This window comes from Colletes latitarsis, chromosome 14 (assembly GCF_051014445.1).
Source record: "Colletes latitarsis isolate SP2378_abdomen chromosome 14, iyColLati1, whole genome shotgun sequence".
Classification (NCBI taxonomy): domain Eukaryota; kingdom Metazoa; phylum Arthropoda; class Insecta; order Hymenoptera; family Colletidae; genus Colletes; species Colletes latitarsis.
The window spans coordinates 22,325,939-22,348,493 of NC_135147.1; the positions used below are offsets into that span (position 1 = coordinate 22,325,939).

Consider the following 22,555-nt stretch of genomic DNA (forward strand, 5'->3'; position numbering starts at 1 on the left):
GTTTAAAAAAGCAAACTACGCGTATTTTAGTGTAGAATATGTACAAATCGCAAAAATATTCGAAAAGTTGGTCCTTGACCCCGCAAAATGAGAAAAACCCCATAAAAATGGTCCAATTTTCAAAGAGCCGTAACTCCTACAATTGTGAATATATTTCAATGAAACTTTTTTCTGAAATAGAGCCCATGGGTACCTACAAAAAAGTATTAGACAACTTTTCTGTAGGTCGTCAAACAAAATTACTAAAAATGAAAAAGTAATTTTTAAGAAAAATCGACAGGGTGTAGGTGCTTAAATTTTTCAGCGAAATTGAAAAGTTTCAAATCGTTCTGGAAAAATTATTTTCGGTTGCGGGGGTCAATTATAATCATTTTTGGTGAACAAACATACCCCCGAAATCCTACCCACTTTCGAGGAAAAAAATTCAGTACTGGCGGAACTTTAAACGTTAATAACTGTTTAACGAAGCCACCATCAACAAATTGGTATTCTTGATTTTCGTCTTATTTTGGCCTCCAGAATCTCCCATTAAAATTTTTCCCAGGGGTGGCCGAACACCCTGTATATGTGTGGTTGAAGCATTTCCAATAATTATTTAAATAATCTCGATGCAATAACGGGGAGGTCGTGCCTCTATCGCGGAGGAACTCGAGAAGAAAAGGGATTAGGCGCGGGTGGAAGGAGATCTTCGAAACGGGAACGAGAGATTAAAACGACCGAGAAGAGGGAGGATCCAGCTCGGAAAAATAGAAGAACGTAACGAAACAATCGTTGAAAACAAAGAGGAAACCGAACCAAAGCAATTAAGCGAACTCGTGTACGAAACGCTTAGAAAAAACTCGAGAGTGGGGGGGGCGAGGGGGGGGGGGGGGACGACGCCTAGAAGAAGAAATCAAATAAAATCATGAAAAGTAGAGTTGAAGAGGGACGATAAAACGAACCGGGGAACGGTTCGAGAGGGGGGGGGAGGGGGAACGAAAGGCAGAGTGATTGGTAGGCGGCGAAGAAAGCGAGGCAGACTAACGAGCACGCGCGTGGAGCGCGGGAAGGTCGGAAAAAGGAAAAAGGTAGGGGTGATAAGGGTAGACAGGTTGATGTTTCGCGATGGATGCAGCGTGTCACGGGAGAGGGCGGGAAGAAAGGAAACAGGGGAAAACGCGAGGCGGAGGGGCGGAGGGATAAACAGCGGTAGTAATTCGTTCACCGACAAAAGGCCTGCTTTGGAACAATGACGTCTCTGCGTCCTGGCCGCGCCGCGCGTGGGAGGCTTTCGATGTACCCCGCGGTTTTCATCGGATTTTCTCGTTTGTCGAGATCGCGTACGGATCGATCCGGCCACGGCTACAAAATGAGGGGGTAAAACGCGAAGGGTAACTGTCGCTTTGTATTACCGCGCTCGCGTTCCCGTCTTTGTCGGGTGGTCTCGACGCGGCACGTACGCCATACTTGTAAATTGAACTCCACCGATGGATCTCTGTTCGCGAATTCAATGCTCCCGAGGTGTTTGGTATCGAATTGAAAAAGTTCCTTTTGCTACTTTCCTCCCCGGGCAACAGTCCTGAAAAACGCTCGATGCAAAACCACCCCGGTCGGGGGACGTGACTGCGATACTAGCTCGCGGTTTGGGGAATCGTTTTGTTGGCCCACTTGCTGGGTTAACATAGTTTTTGGTACAGCATAATTAAATATCTAATATGGTTTCCTGGGGTGGATACTTTCGATTACTGGAAACACGTACGGTTACACTTTCGTTTCTTACGAATTCCTTCTGTGTTTAGTTTTACCAAATTTTGTTTGTTAGACCGTGTTACTTCTATTTACGAACTTGGTTTTTTTTTTTAAGTATTCTTCGAAATTAATTTCATATTAATTTTTTAGTATTTTAATTTTAATATGGAATTCTTTTGATACTAAGTGAAGTCCAATTACAAAATCGATAGAGAGAGTATAATATGAACAGTAGATCGGACGAGAATCTCTCTTTTAAGATTGTTTATTTACAGAATAATAGTATGGGTCTAATCAACGTGGTGTATACCAGTTTTTTAATTATTGCCTTTGCATGTAGTGTATATGTTAGCTTTGAGTCCATTGTTACACTTAAATATTTTACTGATTGTTTTATTTCTATATCATTATTGCATATTTTGATTTTTGTACCTATACGTTTTCTTGTAAAGACTATTGTTTCAGTTTTGCTAGCGTTAATCGAAATTTTCCACTTTTTGTAGAATGATTCCAGCATTTTTACATGTATTCGTCCCTGCTAGAATTGCTAGAACTGATATTTTGACTGTTGACAAGTCTCGTTTTTAATTTATTCGAAACCCTCCAATATCAAAACTAAATCAGTCTCAAAAGCTAAATTTCCAAGAAATAAGCTTTTTAAAATTTACATCGAATCACCAGTATAGTGTGCAATTAAATTGTCATTGTTAGCTTAAATCTGAAGATGAAAATTTCTGGACTGTATAAATTTTCCTAAACATGATTGCGAGTGAAATACGAGAAACGAATCTTTGTCGAAGTTTTCTCATAAATTTACAAAAGTAGGAACAAAATACAACATGATTAGTATCGTACGAATTAAATTTAATAAGATTTTCTTTTCCAAACGTCGTTTAGAGGGTTTCCTGTTTGTGTGTACGTCCCTCCACGATGGATATTATAAGGAATTAACGTTTCGGAAGCGACAAAATGGCTACACCTGTCGTAAAGATCGTCGCCCATACCGTCGCGTTTACCAGACACTTCGACCGTAGTTTTAATTTCCCCAACACAACGAGTCTAGACGCCGTATACGTCAACTTGTAAATCGCGTCTTATGGACCGGTGTCTTTATTACTGGCCGCGATTCAATTTATGCATCGCGACGAGTTTTACGGTACCCGGCCCCGTCTCTGTTCTATTCTTGATTTAGATTTATCTGCGCGAACGGCACACGTTATTACGGAATTTCGTCAGTTTATTGTGGTCGCGTCCGAACGGCCTGCTAGTTAAGATTCCTGCGTCGCGAATATCAAGATGTTGCACGCGATACAACGTCGCCATTGTATTTGACATTTATTTCTGTGTAAATTCTGGGTTATTCGTCGCCCCCGAACGAAGAGAATCAGTCTTAGTATCCCCGGTCTGTCGTCGACGACACATATTGTTTCTAAATGCGTTTTCACGTGATTCGTTTTTAATTTACGCGAATTATCGAAGCGCCAAAAACTGTATACGAATCATAACGTTCTCACCAAACTGTGGAAAATAATATTAATGCAATTAAACGAGTCGATGTCAGCATCGTGATTAGGTACACTTGAATTTGAGCTAACGATTCGAATATAACGATTGAAAGTCCATCGAGTGGGGGAAAAATTATTCGACTTTTCAGGTTCTAATTGCCCGGGTTCTCTGCATCGAATCGTACGCGTTCCGTCGGATGGAGCATCGAAAACGCCGCGTAATCGAAATGTTAAAGATTCCCAGCCGATACAAACGCGAAAGTAACCGATATTTCTCGGCGTAGATTAATGTTATCCATTACTCGTCAAACACGCTTGCTCGACAACTAACTTCCACGCCAAGACTGTGTTGTGATTTACCGGGCGGTTCACAGTACATTGCTTCGCAGAGACGATTCAGCATTTCCAGATTGCAATTCGAACCATTCAACACCAACGATGTGCGTTCGTTGCACTATCGGAAAAGTGATATATGTTCCTCATTAGCAAGTTATCGCCTAGTTTCCTGTCGCTATTCATTGCTAGTTGTGTCAAACATCGACCGATCCGACAGTGATTTCGGATATTATGTCGCCTATTGGCTGGCTCGTTCTGCTGGAATGTTTGACGAAGCAAAGAATTCAGGAAACTGGTACGGAATTCGCGCTGGTTCGCGAAACTATCCTGCCTCAGTGACGTTGGCGACACGCTATACTTCCTCGACGAATATCACAGCCACGGTTTCTAATTTTTAATTATATTTCAACAGAAATATGACGCTGGTTGACTTCTTTCAAATTTATCTGTCCTCTATTTAATTTGAAAAGCAGTTGTCCAATATAAATTCTTTCAACGACTTAATAAAAATATATTGAATCGATAATTTATACCAGTGCTTGATATTAGAAAATTAAAAAGTTCTTGATTGTATCTGTATTTCTAAGAAAGACAACTATTCTGGTCTCGTGTTTATTTATTATCAGACGATCTCAATACGTCCAAATCTGATGCTTCTGTTTTACAAAATATTTTTTAAATCACAATTGAATTACGTATCGTAACTTATCGTACGTTTCGGATTCGTGAGAATCTTCCATTATTTAAATTTATCCGTCCGCACGAAGCAAATTCCGAATATTTTACGAATCCCTTGTTACACAGCGATAGATCTAAAAATTTTATTAATACGTCGAAATTACTTTCCGCGACCCGTTGCACGGGGGAAGCATCTGCCATTTTCCAGCTCGCACTCAAAGGACCGCTGAAAGGAGAAACCTTTCTGCGAAATTACATTTTTTCCGTGGCCTCCGCGCCGGGTCGAGTATTTTTCGTGTATATCAAATATTCGCGGAGCGATTCTTTTGTGCGTGTATTTCCCTCGTCAAAATAGGACTCTATAAATCGAGCAGCTCGGGGAAGAATTCGAGCGCAGCGATCCGTTTTATATACCGCGCGATATTCGAACGCCAGCGAAACTTTTCGCGCGTTTCGTCGATACCCGCCATTATTTACAGTCGACGGTGCGCTGTCGCGAGACCAGAAACGAGCAAAACTCTTATCTAGATAAAAATCTCGAACGAGAAAAAAAAAACATTTTCGTTCGTTACACTAATCTTTAAATCGATATTGTTGAGAGAAAAGGTATCGAGTCTGCAGTAGAATATTCCCAGCAACATTTTTAATAAATGCAACGTAGGTCTAGGAATTTCTAATTAGAAAAAAGTCAAAGAAAATTGAAATTTTAACGTCAAACTAATCTCAATCGTAGATAAATGGAGTGTAAATATAGAAAACGTTGGTCTAGGAATTTCTGATTAGAAAAAAGTCAAAGTAAATTGAAATTTTAACGTCAAACTAATCTCAATCGTAGATAAACGGAGTATAAATATGGAAAAGGTATTGAATCTGCAGTAGAATATTTCCAGCGATATTTTTAATAAATGCAACGTAGGTCTAGGAATTTCTAATGAGAAAAAAGTCAAAGAAAATTGAAATTTTAACGTCAAACTAATCTCAATCGTAGATAAACGGAGTATAAACATACGAAAGATTGTTGAAACGTATTATGAACAATTCTCGTGGTCCATCTTTGCCCAGTGCTTGGGGTAAACTGTTAATACAACAATTCTACATAGAATACATAACTCTACAAAGCCCGTGGATACATACATTTAATAATCGGCTAACTCATCGACTAAGCCGTTGCACTTAATTACTTTGTAATACAGCGTACCGTTCAACATCACAGTATTACGAATTTAGATTCACAACTCGATAAACTCGCTACAGAATTGTTACAACGCGTTACCAGGATTAGAACTTCGTTTCGCGCGATAATTAATTTCGAAATTTCTTCTCGAGTAATGATTCGAAAATTAGTTTTCAATTCTCTTCGTTGATTAAAAACAGAACGAGAAAGGTGTTCGAACAGATGTTTCGCAATAATACAGAGTTGATATTAAATAAATTGGAGCGTAAGACAAGTCTCTGATAAACATCGCTGGTTAATGCGATTATAAATGAATGTATAGCGAAAGACGCGAGCGTAGACTACGCGAGAGCTCGTTAAAACATTAATCCTCAAGGAAATAATCCTCCTCAAGAACCGTGAGTCGCTCTATCCGCCTAGAAACGCTGGAATATTCGCTACAGGGGAGGAAAGGGTTGCTCGATGTTCTTTTAAACGGTCTTAAAAGGCGCGCGGAATGTTCCCAACGACCAACGAAACGTCTGTGTCGGAAAAGAACGGGGTCGTGCTCACGTGTGCCATAGCCATAAGCCATAAGGGTGGCTTTCGCAGCGTGTAATTAGACACGTTATTCAGTTTACGCGCAGACGTTAAACCGGAGCTCGAGACGCGAAACAAAGAGGCTGGTCCTTCTAGCCTCCGGTCGAGAGACCTCGGATCGTCGTCCATTCGAAGGCACGAAGATTCAGGCTAAATTGAACGATCCCTTTCCGGCTGGTCGTGTACCAGCGTGTACTGTTCCATTAAAACGGTGTAACGCATCCACCGTTGCACAATTGCATGCGAAATGCAGCTGCGTTGATCGTCCGGGCTGGTTAGAATTTTGTGCATCGTTCAATTAACGAGTTACGCTAACGTCCCTGGTCGTTTTAGGTATACCGGATTATAGAACTTTCGTTCAAGTGGCCTGCAAATATTTTGTAAACAAAATTTTATTTAAGTAAAATGCAATGAAAACAAATGCATTCGGATGCTCCTAATTCAATAGAAGTGTAGATATTATTTGATTATTTGTTTCTCGATGAATATATTAATATATAAATAATTTATACTGATTTAACGTGCTATAAAATTTCATCAAAATCGTGATCCCCACCTTCCTTGCGAGTCTGCAATAATAAATTTTAATCCTTTCAATTTTGAAAGACGGTATATAAATATCTATTCACCCAAATTTACTTTGTCGCCGATTATTTTATATTTCATGTTTCGTTCGTAATTGTAATCATTCGTCGTAGTTTTTGTTTGACAACCTTTGTCGCAGGAAGTACGCTAAACTATGGGTACGCGAGGAAAGAAATCAGAGTTCCATATATCACGTTTGCTCCTCGTACGAAAATTTACAACTGCACCGATGTCTGAGACGTCGAATTAAATCGCTGAATTGGAAGTTGAAGCGGGAACAATGGAAATTTATGGGAGTTTCGGGTAGGCACATAGTTCTTAGAGTACACCGACGGCTCCATGGAGAAGATCTATGAGACAATCGGTAATTTAAAGAACACGCTGCACGTGACATCGCGCTGCAGAGCATTACGAAAACGGAGCAGCAGGTTCGGGAGAACTCCTGACCTAATCTCAGAATCGTTTACTTCTGCCAGGGACATTACGTAGATGATCTCGGTGCTCGGTCAAATAAGGGACATCTGCTACCAGGCCACGTTTGGCACGCCTGCCTCGTCGGCAAGATTAAATCGTGGACCGAATATTTATGACGCTGGCATATTTATCGTCGGCGTAACGCGATTTGGAGCTAAGAGACCAGGCGAACTTGAGCCACGTATCTGAACATTGCATTCGGATTTCGCGAATTCCTTCTTCCCGGTCACACGGCGTGATTCTATGGCTCTCGTTTTATACAAATCTGCACACGACTCCCAAGTGAAAAACATAGACTTAGAAAATTTCCCAAACCTTTAAGTTTAAATACACAACTTGTATTCGTTCCATCGACTACAAACATTCCATATCTCCATTTTAATAATATACGACGAATTTAAAATATATTACATAGAGCGATAATTTGTTTTAGTTTTGTACAAAGTAAATGTCATCGAATATTTTGTAATAACAATAGACAGAATCGAGTGGCGGGGGATCGTTCCGTTGCATCTGTCCGGGGCAGAATCGAATCAACAAAGCGAGCATTACTGTACGGTGAAGAAAAAGCTGAGCTCTTCGAAGCACATTTCGAAAGGGTCGAATCGTTCCGGTGGATCGTTGAGAGGCCATGGCGTGCATCGCGGGCGTAATAAGCCGGTTTAAATCGACGTAGCCGGTTCTGCGATGCAGAAAACGTTATGCAGATGATCCGACAGCGCGGTCGCGTAGAGGCATGTGCCAGGGAGCCACGCCTGGCACTTGTGTCCCTTGTCTTCCGGGCGAGATTGAACCGTGAGCCGAATGTTTATGGGTCTGGCGTAATTACTGACTAGGAGGTCGGCTAACGTGCCGCTGGCATCAACGTCGACGACCGCGGAGGTGGAGAAGCCGCCCGTGGTTATTGTTCATAAGCTCAGGCGCCATGTGTTCGAGGAATTTATGTGCAGCCCCGAACTACAGGAATACCCGTGTCGTGTCTCGAGCAGCGCCCTGGGAAAAGGAGATCCGTGTGTCTGCCGGTGGATTTGTCACCGTGGACCGATAACGTTCGCGGAGCTCGTGTTTACTTCTGCAGTTAACGTTCCGAGTGCTCTCCGTCTCCTTGACCAGCACGATGAATCATGATGTCACGGTGGATCAAGAGATATATCCGACCGCTTTGTTCCCGTTCTTTGCTAAGAGCGTCCGAGCATTTCTTCGCCTCTCTAGTGGTATTAAACTCGAATAGTCAGCCTCGTGCAGCAACCGGACCCGTCCGATGATGCATTTAAATATATTTCAACCGCTCTTTACGAAATTAGTTTCCTCGATACGCTTGGCAGGCGTTATCAAACTTTTTCGAGCAAACAGTAACATTATTTTCGCCAGAGGAAATCGTTAATTGCGAAAAAAATGCTGGCCAGTAACTAAGCAAATATTTTCAATTAAATGAAATCACACACATCAGTCATATAATCGATAGGAATTACTAGAATTGTTTTGGGTATGTAGAGTCAAAGTAAATGTTAAAATAAACATAGAAGACAGCATAAATAATAATAGTTTATGTACTCATCGGATAGGGGATGAAATGCCCTTTAAAATGAGCGTTTGTACGAGTCGATAGCTTTATTAGTTCCGGAGATATGGCGATTTTAATTTCAAGTCGATGCGGTGGCTAGTTTTGGGGATATAAGCATTTGTTTACTTTCTTACTACGGCCTCGTCAAGGTCGTTGACCGGCACGTGACTCGGAGAAACTAGGTCACTCGGCCACTCGGTCACGAGTCACGTACGAGAAAGAGAGGTACGACGCGACGCGTCAGACGGAGACAGAGATAGTCAAATTAAAAAAATTACCCCTTTATATAAATTACGATATCTCCACAACGGAAAGTCGGATCGCCAAAAACCAAAAACCATTTTAAAGAGGAAGCTTTACCGCTTCTAACAGTGTCTTAATTATAGATAGAACACTAGTACGTTCAGTACTGCATGCGTCTAAAGTTTGACTATTTTTAATACGCCTTCCTACATAGTGGACATTGAAGATTCTCTCCTTTCATCTTTGCTACATATTTTCTATTTACATAAAACATACTTTTTACCGCGGTATTGTTGCTTTAATTATTTGCTGACTCAAATTCTAATAAGAACGTCGTTCCTGTACAATAATAGTAACATTTCTGATTCTCGATTTTATTCGTAAATATTAAAATCCTTAGTATTCATAAATATTCTAGGAATATTCTATAAACCTCGATCATAGATTTAATATTTGACGAATCCTTTCCCGGAATAAAACGTATTAGTCAAATATTTCGTAGGAAAAAAGTGTTCGTGAATGTACCAGATCATTTATTCATCTACTTTTCGAGGTTCCAGTCATGATTCCGCTTTTCAATTTACGGTGCATTTGTGCAACGTTTTATTAAATTTTTTCCGCATATTTTGCAAATCATACCGATTTAAAAATATGACTGAAACATATATTTCGAGCACCTTTGACAGAAATTGACAGTTTTCACAGTAATTAAGCTTTTCCATATACAAAAATTTTATTCAAACCTGCTCTCTTTTGCATGAAAAGGTAATCACTTAAACACGATAAACATTGTATATCTAAAAACACTAAATATAAAACTAGAAAGTACAAACTAGAAATATGCATGATCCAAGTACTTCTCTTTTCGTTATTACGATAAATTTATTTAATTTTTATATCTCGCGGTCGTTTTTTCGCCCAATCATGTTAGATCAAGTTGCCGTGTAAAATATTAAATTCTACGCGAAGCGAGTTGTTTCTTTCCAACAGAGAGGGAAGCATTTGTCGAGGCAAGGGACGCCTTTTGTCGAGTTGCATCCGCGGAGGGGTAAAACGGAAGATAAGAATGGATCGTAACTGAATTTCCCGTTCTCGACAGACTTTCACGACTTTCCTGGATTTCCACAGACACGCTCGTTATCGGCGTCGGGACGGTGTTCGTCGTTCATCTGGACGCGATTTACGTTACGTCGGAGCCTCTGCCCGTTGGCTCAGCCTCTTACGTTTCGCGAGATAATAATTTCAACGAGCTGGAAGATCGTGACGCAGCAAGTCGCCCGCGGGAACATGAAAACTAGAATCGTCCAAGTCGCTATTAACGACATAATTTTATGTCGCTCGAACAGGGAGCCTTTCAGCGCCATTTGCACAGGCTATTTTACGATCCTGGACATCGGAATCAAGATCCTAGCAATCTTTAACGAATTTTACGTTGTTCGATGACGTATACTTCACTCTATCAATTCTAAAAAAAACTTTTCTTACAATGCAATCTCTCCTCAAAACTCTTAATCCATTCTAAACTTATACTTCTTTAGATCTAAAGATACTTAAAATTAAATTCTTCTTTCAAGTCATACAAGGTATTTTTAAAGAGAAATTCTTAAATAATTTTATTTGAGATATCCTTTGCTCGTAATATTTTATCCTATAATTCCTCTCGTCGAATTTTCAAAATCTGGAACGTATATGCTCGACGGAAATACGTCCCACAGAACGAGGAGTCTCGATTTCGCGATCGTTTGCTAGTCGAAACGCGCGTCGGGAGTACCGCGAGTCACCATTTTCCTGGACGAGCCGCTAATTATTCCGTAAACAGACACAACGAGAAAGGAATGGTAATTAGCCGGATGCGATGCTTGTTTGACTTTTTAATGCTCCACTTTTCCTTTCGTTCCTGCTCTCGTTCCGCGAGTTATATCAACACGGGCTCAAGCTCCATCGACGTGTCGGCTCTCGTCGTTGAAGTGCACTCGTTGCGAAGTCGACGTAAAATACGGAGATAAAGCAACAAACGACGGCTGCTGCGCGACACACAGACCGGGACAACGCATCCGTGGAATTATTAACGTTTACGTCCGTCGTGTTATCGTAGCTTGACACCGTGTTGCAAATTAGAATCTCGTTAACCGCGGCGTGGCGATCAATTTTTCTGGCGGTCCTGATTTCTCATGTTCTTTTTTTTCGATTTTACAGAAACGTCAAATATATATGTACTAGTTACTTTCACTCGTGTACACCGTAACGATGATTTACTGTAAATTAAGAGAGAGTTTCTTATGAATTGTGACGTTGTTTTTCAAACTGGTGCAAGTTCATTTTATGTGTCGAATAAATTAAAAAGAAATCTCGTCTGTGATCGTGTCACGTAAAATATTCGTATTTTATATGGTTGTTTCGACCGTGCATGAGGAATAAAATTTATCTTGTAAATATTCTATAACAATACCAATTACCAGAGCTTATCGCGACGAGATAGTCGTTAGCAGTGGGTCATAGAGAGAGGATAGATAGAGTCAAGTTTAATGGATCTCCCTTTACGTGAATTCTACAATCGACAACTTGTACTGGAAGTAGATTCATGCAATCAAAGTCCATCGATCTCCTTTGGATGCATCCTACAATCGTCAACTTGAACTACTCAAGTAAGAGGGTAGATGGAATTAGATTGCATCCATCTTCTCGTCTAGAATTAGGACCAGTGAATTGCCAAGCATTCGCACGAACGTAGTAGTGAATTAGAGAAGAGTGAGGAAACAGAGCGGTGCCATACTCAAGAGTTTCTATAATTGGATGAAAATCAATTGAGTACTTGAGGCTATTGGAAGAGCAGTTTGTCTAATTTGGAGCCTCAAACGTTTGGTGACGTGTGATTTTCGGTTTTGAAAACTTGTGGATATGTTTATTTATACTCTGGTAGGCTATATACAAGTTTTCTGAAACTTGTATCTAAGTTTCAGTAAAGAAACGCACTCTAAAATTCTTTATTAACACAATCAAGTTTACGTTAGAGTAAATTATAGGACGATGCGTTTTTACTGATTAAACTTGAACGCGTGACAGACATCGAGTAATATATGGGCGTACGTTTCAAATTCTGGAGCGATGTTTCATGTGCAAACCGTGTACCTTTCATTAAAAATCCATTAAATGTCGTTGCAAGCGTTTCATTACGAACGTCACGGAATATTACACTAATATAGTCAGAGTAATATTTCCTAGTATCGAAACAGTAGGTAGTGAAAACAAATTTCGAATATCATACGTCGAACCGTATCATGGTTCAACACAGGGCCAAACCAGATCCGTGCAAATTTTTATAGGTACTATATTTTTTTTATTCATAAATTTTACCTTTAATATAGTACCTTCGTTTCGACCAGTTTCACCGAAAGGTTTCTGCAGAGGCCATACATTCCACCAACCATCGAATTTTTACACAAGCGTTATTAGTTTTTAAATAATTTTAAAAATTGGTGAATATTCCATACATTTTATTTTATCTCCCAATAGAAAACATTTTTCCTCGGTTACCGTCGGTGAATAATATTTCAATGAAATAGGAATCCTCCACGATTAAGTGAAATAATATTATTTGATGCAAGATTAATTATTTCTAGAATTTATGTAGCCTGTAGATGAATTAAAAAAATTGTACAAAATAGCAGTCTCAGGGAAATCACAAACCCACAGATTCTAAATAGTATTCAGTGAAATTTTAATGAAATATTAATCATCCACGATTGAGTTAAACAATATTATTTGATACAACAATTCTAGAAATTATGTAGGCTGTATTTTCCAATATAAAACGAACTAAAAAAATTGTACAAAATAGCAGTCTCAGGGAAATCACAACCCCACAGATTTTAAATATTATTCAGTGAAATTTTAATGAAATATTAATCATCCACGATTGAGTCGAACAATATTATTTGATACAACAATTCTAGAAATTATATAGACTATATTTGCCAACAAAAGACGAACTAAAAGGTTCGTATTCTTCGAATCGCAGACCCACAGATTTTGAATAACATTCGGTGACTCCGAAGTTACGTTTGGCGTTTGAAAAACGAATAATATCCAGTGAGATAAAATTCGGTAGCCATTCGTGTGTCTCCTCGGTCGAACGTAATTCCGAAATCGTCGAGAGACCGTCGCGGGTACCGGACCCCCCGTGCCAACTGGACAGAAAGAGGCGGAACGGAGGGACGAGATATCCTAATCGGTATGAGAGTTTCCACCAACCGACTCTCAATTCGTACCGAAGCAATTCACCGAGACCGCGAGAGGAACGGACCAACACCGTAGGGACGAGAGGATAGTCGGAGGGGGAGACAGAGGGACTCGAGCGAACGACTCGAAGACAATGCAATTATTCGCAATTACCGCGTCCGTCCGCGGTTCGCGGAATTATCCCATTCTGTTTCCATTACTGGTGCCGCCATTCCTGCCTATTCGACGCCGCCATCCTACCCGACGTCGAGTATATAAATTCGTGTACAGGAACGTGTCGATGTAAGACGCCATCCACTTGGCCCCGAAGACTCTAAGGAACGAAATTAATTCGCTGGATGGTTCGCCCGGAAGATGCAGAAACTTAGACAGCGGGGAACGATCGTGGCAGCTGTTGCGTCTATGGTCATAATTCAGTTAACTACCGCAATGGGACAATGTTCTGCGCGCCTATAATTACGTCGTAATGTGGTCGAAACACGTGTCGCTAAGTAACGTCCATCGTAACAGTTTTCCCATTTGCTGTTTACTTGCGCTGCCATATTTTCCAAGGATTCCTATCCGGGTCGATCGTTGTCCAGCAACGAACAGTTGGAACAGAAGCTTGCAAAAGTATTTGTTACACTAATTGAATTACACACTTGACGAATGTGAAATGGAGACTAATTTATTCAAATGTAACTCGTATCGTATGTCGTGAATTTTACCTAAATATTAACAAAATTTAGAATTTTCGTTTGACAGTAGCTTCGTACGAAAACGATCGTTCAAAATAGTGGGATTCTCTCGATAATTCATTTTTTCATTGATCATTAATTTTCTGCCAGACCTTGTTTGATTTCAAACGCGTTCACCTTCAAAAATTTTGATTTTATATTACAAAATTTATAATAAAGCAGTAGCTTGAAACGAACAAATGTAATAAAATTGTTATCCAACACGAACAAAATGGTGAATTAAGAACATTAGCTGATATCGATAGCATCGTCAGCCTCATCGTACTTAACGCAACAAAATAATTTAACGAAGCTATTTTTGACGCGACGATTAAATTTCCAGGGCTGTCCTGGCCGTCGAAGCTCTTTAGGGCGCCGTTGAAGGCAGTTCGTTTACGAGACCCGGGACGCCTCTACTGACAGGCAGCTTTTTCTTGCGGGTGGGGCCACCCGCGGGGGTGGAGTGTATATTATGCATATATAAGCCGCAGCAATTTTATCGAGGCTGCCATTTTTCCGTGCAACGAAGCGGCTAACGCACCTCGTATCGACGCGATAGCCCTTTTAATAGACCCTAACGCGTACCAGCCACCGGATTGCCCTAATGGCCAGGTGTATAATTGAAAAAGTAATATGGAAGCCTCGCTGAGTGGACAACCCCTTCGCTCGGGCCAAGCTTAACGTCGATCGTGGCTTCCCATCGAAGCTTGACAAAATTTTCATAGACACCCTTTCTAAAAACTTGTCGAGCCTCCAAAATCTATCTTCCGAGAAAGGTTAAATTCTGACATGCTCAAATGTTACGAGCGTTCGAATTGTTTCGCGCGAGTTTTAGCCGTGAAATATCGCAAGTTCGTACTCTGTGGGATTAATGTGGATTTGCATCTCGCGCTTCTGTTCCCGGAGGTGTCGATCGCTGCTCGAATGGAATTCGGAATAAGTTGGTTTATTGATCCGATAACGCCTTCGAAGAATATTCTGCGCGATGGAGGCAACCTCCACCCGACTTTTCACTTTCGTGAAAAATGTTCTTGCGAGAGATTTTTTGTCCAAGGACGGAATACTTGAACGATCGCTCTGAAATAACGTTGGATGGTCTCTGAAATATTTCTTTAAAGTATTAACTTCTGGATGAGAAAACGGAGTATGTTTAAGTACTGGAAAATCAAGGATCTTTCTTTCGAAGTTTTTATTTCGTCGAGAATGAGTACCTATAAAAAATATACAGGGTGTTTGGCCACCCCTGGGAAAAATTTTAATGAGAGATTCCAGAGGTCAAAATGAGACGAAAATCAAGAATATCAATTTCTTGACTAAGGCTTCGTTAAAAAGTTATTAAAAAGTTAAATAAAAAAATTTCAAATCATTCTGAAAAAATTATTTTTGGTTGCGGGGGTCAGTTACAATCACTTTTGGTTAATAGACATACCCCCGAAATCCTACCCACTTTCGAGAAAAAAATTCATTACTGAAAATGTAATGTCTGACCATACATACACCTATTCCACTTAAATTTTTCGGCGAAATTAAAACATTTCAAATCGTTCTAAAAAAATTATTTTCAGTTGCAGGAGTCAATTACAATAATTTTTGGTCAATACAGATACCCTCGAATTTCTACGCATTTTCGAAAAAAAAATTAGAATAGGTGGTGAAATTTTTCGGCGAAAAAAAAATTTTTCGAATCGTTCTAAAAAAATTATTTTCGATTGCAAGGGTCGATTATAATCATTTTTGGTCAACAGACATACCCTCGAAATCCGAACCATTTTCGAGAAAAAAATTCCTTACCGAAAATATAATTTGAGACAAGGAATGCTTCCCGTAAATTTCATGCGAATCTTTAAAACACCATAACTTCTGAACGGATTGGCCGATTTTAATGTTTAAAAAGCCAAACGACGCGTATTTTAGTGTAGAATATGTAACAATTATAAAAATATTCGAAAATTTGATCCTTGACTCCGCAAAATGACAAAAACCCCATAAAAATGGTCCAATTTTCAAACGACCATAACTCCTATAATAGTGAATATATTTCAATGAAACTTTTTTCTGAAGTAGAGCCCATGGATACCTACAAAAAAGTATTAGACAATTTTTCTGTAGGACGTCAAACAAAATTACTAAAAATGAAAAAGGAATTTTTAAGAAAAATCGACAAGGGGGTAGGTGCCTAAATTTTTCGACGAAAACGAAAAGTTTCAAATCGTTCTGAAAAAATTATTTCCAGTTGCAGGGGTCGATTACAATCATTTTTGGTGAACAGACATACCCCCGAAATCCTACCCACTTTCGAGAAAAAAAATTCAGTACTGGCGGAACTTTAAAGGTTAATAACTTCTTAACGAAGCCACCATCAACAAATTGGTATTCTTGATTTTCGTCTTATTTTGGCCTCCAGAATCTCCCATTAAAATTTTTCCCAAGGGTGGCCGAACTCCCTGTAGACTCTTTGAACTGTTAAATAAGACTCGAAGTAGAAATCGATTTAATTGATGAATAGGATTGAGAAGTATCCTGAAAAATATTCCGTTTTCCAAAATTAGCATTTCATCTTTAACAATCAGAGAAGTACAGAATGAGAGAGCAAATAGGGAAAGAAAGGGATAAAAGGAATTTCTGAACTAGTAGCATTTAGGAAGTGGTGAACTGGTAGCACAAGGGTAACAGGAGGAATAAACGGGCAGTAGAAGTTATGCCAGTATTGTTCTAATTTAATTATACATGCCAGAAACAGCCAAGATAGTGGTCCAATCCTGTAGCGACCCTCATGAGCAATTCACTGTTTCTAACACTGGGATTCTTCCCCCATCCCTTGTTCTCAGAAAATCTTTACTCGACTCAGCTCTACCCTTTCTGTCCTCGTGTTCGTTTCACCCCTTTTTTCCTCACTGAAATTTGTTATTCTCACATATACGATATTCGCCTATTATTGTTTCAACAATTATCTTAAACAGTTTCACGAAGAATAACTATTTTTTCTTTATAATTATTCTGAAGATTACATTACTCCAAATAGAACCATACAGTCGAAACATCGTTAACAAATAATTAAACTAATTCTATAATATTTATTAATACATTATCAAGCTCATCTTGTTTACTCTGAACAACTGAAAGAAAGTAAACAAAGCGACTTAACACTCTATGAACTCGTAGTAAATCGTTACGTATATTAAAAAGGATTATTTATCGAACAAGTTATTATGTTCGTAGCAGAAATTTTCGTTTATCTGGCCAACGGTCTCTCTTAATTCTTCTGCAACGCATCAACCTCCCGACAGTCGTTCCCGACGCCTTTCGACGCATTTAGGTTCGCATCAAGCCCGTCGAGGGACGAGAAACATCCGAATTCTCTTTTGTTTCGTGGACGGTTCATCCGGAAACGTCTCGTAATTCGGTGCTTTAACGGGTCGAGTCGTTCGCAACGGAAATGACGAGAAGGTGACGTTTTTCTCGACGGCGTTGGCGGACGATTACGTCCCTCGAAACGGAACGGCTGAGTCAACGCTAATGGCGAGCGTAAAATGTGCAAGTGCTGCTATTTGCTCCCGCAGAGTTCGCAGTGTCGATTAAACAGCGGATAAAAATCTTTTTGCAAACACCGACGAGCCTTGTTTACGGTCGAAACAGATATAAAAGCTGGCAACGCGAGAGTTCAGTTTCTAAATTCAGTGTTTCGTTTTCCGGTATGGTATATTCGACGATACGAAAACGTTCGAAGTACCGATGCGTGGGCACAGTGTAATTAAAGGTTCAAACGTTCTGGAGTTCGTACACGATCCTACGGTTCAATGGATGATAATATTCTGCCTTTAAAAGCTAACTCAACGATAACGGCGAGTGTAAATGTGCAAATGCTGTTGTTTGCTCCCGCATAGCTCGCGCGATGTAATCGATTACGTAGCGAATGCAGATCTGGTTTGCGTACACAACGTTTTGTCTATGACAAAATGCATATACAAACGAATAACGGGAAAGGTCAGATTCTAAATGCAACGTCGTAATTTGTAGTTGAAACCTCACTTTACCAGTTTCAATTTGACTATATCTTGCGTGAACTTCGGTATTAGAACGTGGATTAATAATCCAGCTATAAATACACCTCTGTGGCTGATAATTTTACGAAATTATTATATTAACACGATTCACGAGTGCTTCGATTTGACAGGTATATTGTTAAAATGAGATACTATAATTTTTCTTACTTCGATAATTGTCTGTTTTATTCGTAATAAAATATTACTAAGGACTCTGAATGAGACGAACAATCAAACAGAAACTGCACCGTCGTGCACGATTAATGGCATCGAGGAAACAGCAAACAATAATTGTTTCGAGACTCGTCCGCCTCAAGATCGATACTCGAGCGTTATTTTATCGCGGCAGATTGTTGGAACAACGGGGAAGAGAAACGCGGAGGATATAATCGTTCGACCTGCACGAATTAAACGGATTTTATCGTCGCGGCGCTCCGACAGTCGTGTCTTAAATTAAACTCGCTCGTGCCCCGCAATGCACCGCCGCTACAAACGATCCGCCATTATCGTCGATCGACTGGATTATGTATTTGATGAAGCAAAAGGAGGACGATAATCGAATAGATTGCTCTCGGCACGAAAGGTCGGTCTGGCGAATCGAAATACCGAAGGAAATAACGATAAACACTATTATCGTGCAAGTTCGCTTCGCTCTTTAACAAAATTGAGATAATATTGTAATTTTCCTTTAATTAATTAATCCATTAGAAGTCGGAACGCCAATTGGCGAAAACGAGAGAATTTCGAAGGGCCTCACGCAGCTGCTAAATTTCATTCGCGAACAGTGACGTTCTCAGCGAAGGTGAGATATCTTTAAGTAGTAGGAGCGCGCGAATAGTCAGACGCGAGTCTGACTAATATGAGTGTTATCTACTTACTGGGAGTAATTCTTAATTTATCGAGTGGTATTTTTTTTTTAAGCGGTGATAATCGTCAACGATATATTATGCATTAGTTTTTAACGATAATTGACCATTTGTTCTTATTAAAATAATAAAATAGCTCGAGATAAATTCAAGGGAATAAAAGTAACGAGACAAGAAATAAATCAACCGGAATTTGGAGCGTGAATACATCAGTCTATGGAAACAATAAATATTCTGTTCTATATTGTCATCTCTTACAATTGTTTAATATATGTCAATGTAATTATTCAAAAATTTACATAATCCTTCATTAGTTCATTATTTTGTAAATGCTTTAAAGGAAAATTGATTTCCATTTACTAATTTGGTAAAAATGAACATTATGTAATTCAGTTGAGATTGAGAGCCCACTTAAGGGTTAAATAAAGTAAAATTCAACGTTTCAGGCGCGTCTCGTACGAAAAATCGTTAGCGTCTGTGACTCGGTTTCGCGGAAAGTGTCGCCGCGAAAAGGAAAAACGCTTTATCGGAGCCCCTGACGGGGCAATCTTTGATCGCCGTGAACCATGTTGCGTGATTCCGTCCCGATTAATTAACCAAGCGATCAGCCCCTCGTAAAGAGCCCTCTCCGTGCTCCTCCACGACGGTGTTTCTTTCACCGGGTACTCGTACCCCCTTTTATCCCGCGTTGACTCGGAAGCCACTCACCGGAAGTACGTTCTCTTAAGCGACAAAAGAGCGGGACTCGCACGATGCCGGTCGTCGAGCCGCCAGCCCCGGCGATATTCACGGAAGGTTGCTACTCGAAGACGAGATGTGACCCGAAAGAAAAGCTCTCCGGAACTCTTTCCCGTAAACGCGGGCCAGGCTGCGATCGCATGCGTCTCACGTAGAACGCACGTGCGGCTGCACGTTGGAAATCGAGCGTCCCTCTCGAGCGAAGCTTCGATTCTCCTGGCGAGAGAGCCGCAACGATTCCGGAGAACCGACGACCAGTGGTTCTTAACTCTCTACAGGGTGTCCCGTACGACTAGGTTCAGCTATTGGAACGACGGGAAATAAATAAAATTTGATAGGAGCATTTTGACACATCGAAACACGATACATTTTGATAACGAGCTTGGAAGCAAATCGTTTGAGAACGGACGTCACGTTTTTCCAAGCATCGATTTTAATTAATGCTTTCGTAAGTTGCAACGATCGCGAACGCGTTCACGTCGGCGTAAAAATTATTCAAATCGTTCGTGAAACGTTCGCCGGGCGGTAGTTAAGAGTCACTGGCGCGGACGAACGATTTGCAGGCTGAATGAAAACTGGAGCGCGCAATTTCGCCGCGAGGACTTGACTACGTAACGAGAACCTTGTCGAGGAAGTTCGGCCGGGTCACGACTTTCTCTCCTCGACGTCGCCCTTCGACCTCCTGGTGGATACAGACGAAGCAAGGGAGGACTTGATGTTCGATGATTTATTGAAGTATCGAAATCGTCGGAGGAATATCAACGAGCCAGCAGCGACTCGTGACCGGCGACGCGTTCGATTCGATTTCCTGGACCAGCATATTTGTCTCGGTTCTGACGCGTCTATTCTGTTTTTATCTTTCAAAACGAAGGGGATGCTACGGGAACATCGTTTACGGTTACCGTAGAAATTTATATATTCATCTTCATCTTCCGTCGCAATCTTTTGGGCGATTTCTCTTGGTAATTATTCTGAATTGGATACTGTGCCTATCTGAATCTAAAAAATAAGAAATCTACAAAAACTAGTCGCGTAAATTCGACGGTTAACGAAATTGTAATAAATAAATAAGAATTTGTAACACTCGTTGACCAAACTAACCTTTCGATTTTAAAATCAGAAGGTCTTATACAGGGTGTTTGGCCACCCCTGGGAAAAATTTTAATGAGAGATTCCAGAGGTCAAAATGAGACGAAAATCAAGAATATCAATTTCTTGACTAAGGCTTCGTTAAAAAGTTATTAAAAAATTAAATAAAAAAATTTCAAATCATTCTGAAAAAATTATTTTTGATTGCGGGGGTCAGTTACAATCACGTTTGGTTAATAGACATACCCCCGAAATCCTAACCACTTTCGAGAAAAAAATTCATTACTGAAAACGTAATGTCTGGCCATACGTACATCTATTCCTCTTAAATTTTTCGGCGAAATTAAAGATTTTCAAATCGTTCTAAAAAAATTATTTTCAGTTGCAGGAGTCAATTACAATCATTTTTGGTCAATACACATACCCTCGAATTTCTACGCGTTTTCGAAAAAAAAATTAGAATATGTGGTGAAATTTTTCGGCGAAATTGAAAAATTTCAAATCGTTCTAAAAAAATTATTTTCAGTTGTGGGGGTCAATTACAATCATTTTCGGTCAATAGACATACCCCCGAATTTCTACGCGTTGTCGAGAAAAAAATTCAGTACTGGCGGAACTTTAAACGTTAATAACTTTTTAACGAAGCCTCCATCAACAAATTAGTATTCTTGATTTTCATCCTATTTTGGCCTCTAGAATCTCCCATTACAATTTTCCCCAGGGGTGGCTGAATACTCTGTGTTTTACCTGAGAAAATAAATCGAAAATGTAAAATGAAATTTTATTAAACTCTGTTCCTTTCGTCGAATAAAAAATTATGACGAGAATCCTGGGCATTCTACGTGGAGGCGTACGCATTTCTGAACTTTTAAACGATTAAAAAAAGTTTTTATAAATTCTCAACTATTGCAAATGCAAATATAAAATAAATTTAATAAATTCCCGCCATTGGTCTGACGTTAACATACATCGTCCGTATTGCAGCATAGAGAAAAATTGGAACAAAGCGTAGCTGGGAATTATTTCGTTCCCCCAGCCTCGAGGCGGAGGCAGACGAAAATTACGAAACGTTATGCCGCGTAACAAGGTGCATCGTTCTCGATCTGTACTTAGCTATTCCCTCCCTCTTCCCCATTCTCCTGTTAACGCGAAGTTTCAGAGTTTCCGCGCGGCTCGAAGCAACCCGGAAGAGGAATGGCTCGGCTCTCGAGAGGACTTAACCAGGGGCCAGAAGGAATTCCGCGTTCTACGCGTAACCATATTATTATCACGCATCGTTTCAGGTTTATCCCGGGAGAACGGCCAGCGGTGCGAAACGTAGAAACGGGTGAAAGAAACGAACGCTTTTATTAGAATTTTTATTACGTTGCGCGATAAATTCTCGAACAGCACGCGTTTACGCGCGATGGAACCGTCACGACTCGGAGGATTTCAATTTTTTTGCTGTCACGGCCATAGCGAGGATCCGCCAGTCAAATTAAAACGCTCAAGTCGAACCAAAAGTGAACCTTCAACGGGTCAATTTCGTTATTTTAACAGTTTTACCATTGTGATGCTAGAAAAATTAATTCTCGAGTTAAGATGTCGAGGGAGATAAATTCGGATGGAATTTGTGAATTTTAAGAAGTTATGTAGCTTACAATTGTCTGAAATCAAAATTTTACTTTTGTAAATCGTGTTTCAACGAAACCTCCATCGTGTATTCGCGTAGAATTTTTGCAATGGTTAATGTACCAGTGTAGATTTTAGGTCCGTGAAAGCTCGAGGAGAGATTTAAGCGATCGGTGAATGAACAAAGTGAAATATATTCCTTCTACAGAAAGTTCAAACGTTCGTACTTTCGAACCGAAAAGATAAGAGTAAGATAAAGCGTGAGAACCAGAGTTCCAGATAGAGAGCCACTATAAGTTATCCTTTCTTCTCCTGAAACTTACCCTTTCGATCTTTCCCGAAGGCGGAACATAAAGAATTCGTCGGACTTCGTCGCGGTTGGGGCGA

At 40.0% G+C, this 22,555-nt stretch overlaps 1 protein-coding gene across 7 annotated transcripts in view; it reads left to right on the forward strand.

Annotated features, from left to right (window-relative positions):
- LOC143349937 (uncharacterized) overlaps positions 1–22,555 on the forward strand; it is a 539,266-nt gene that overhangs the window by 485,509 nt on the left and 31,202 nt on the right. The gene's annotated exons all lie outside the window — the stretch shown is intronic.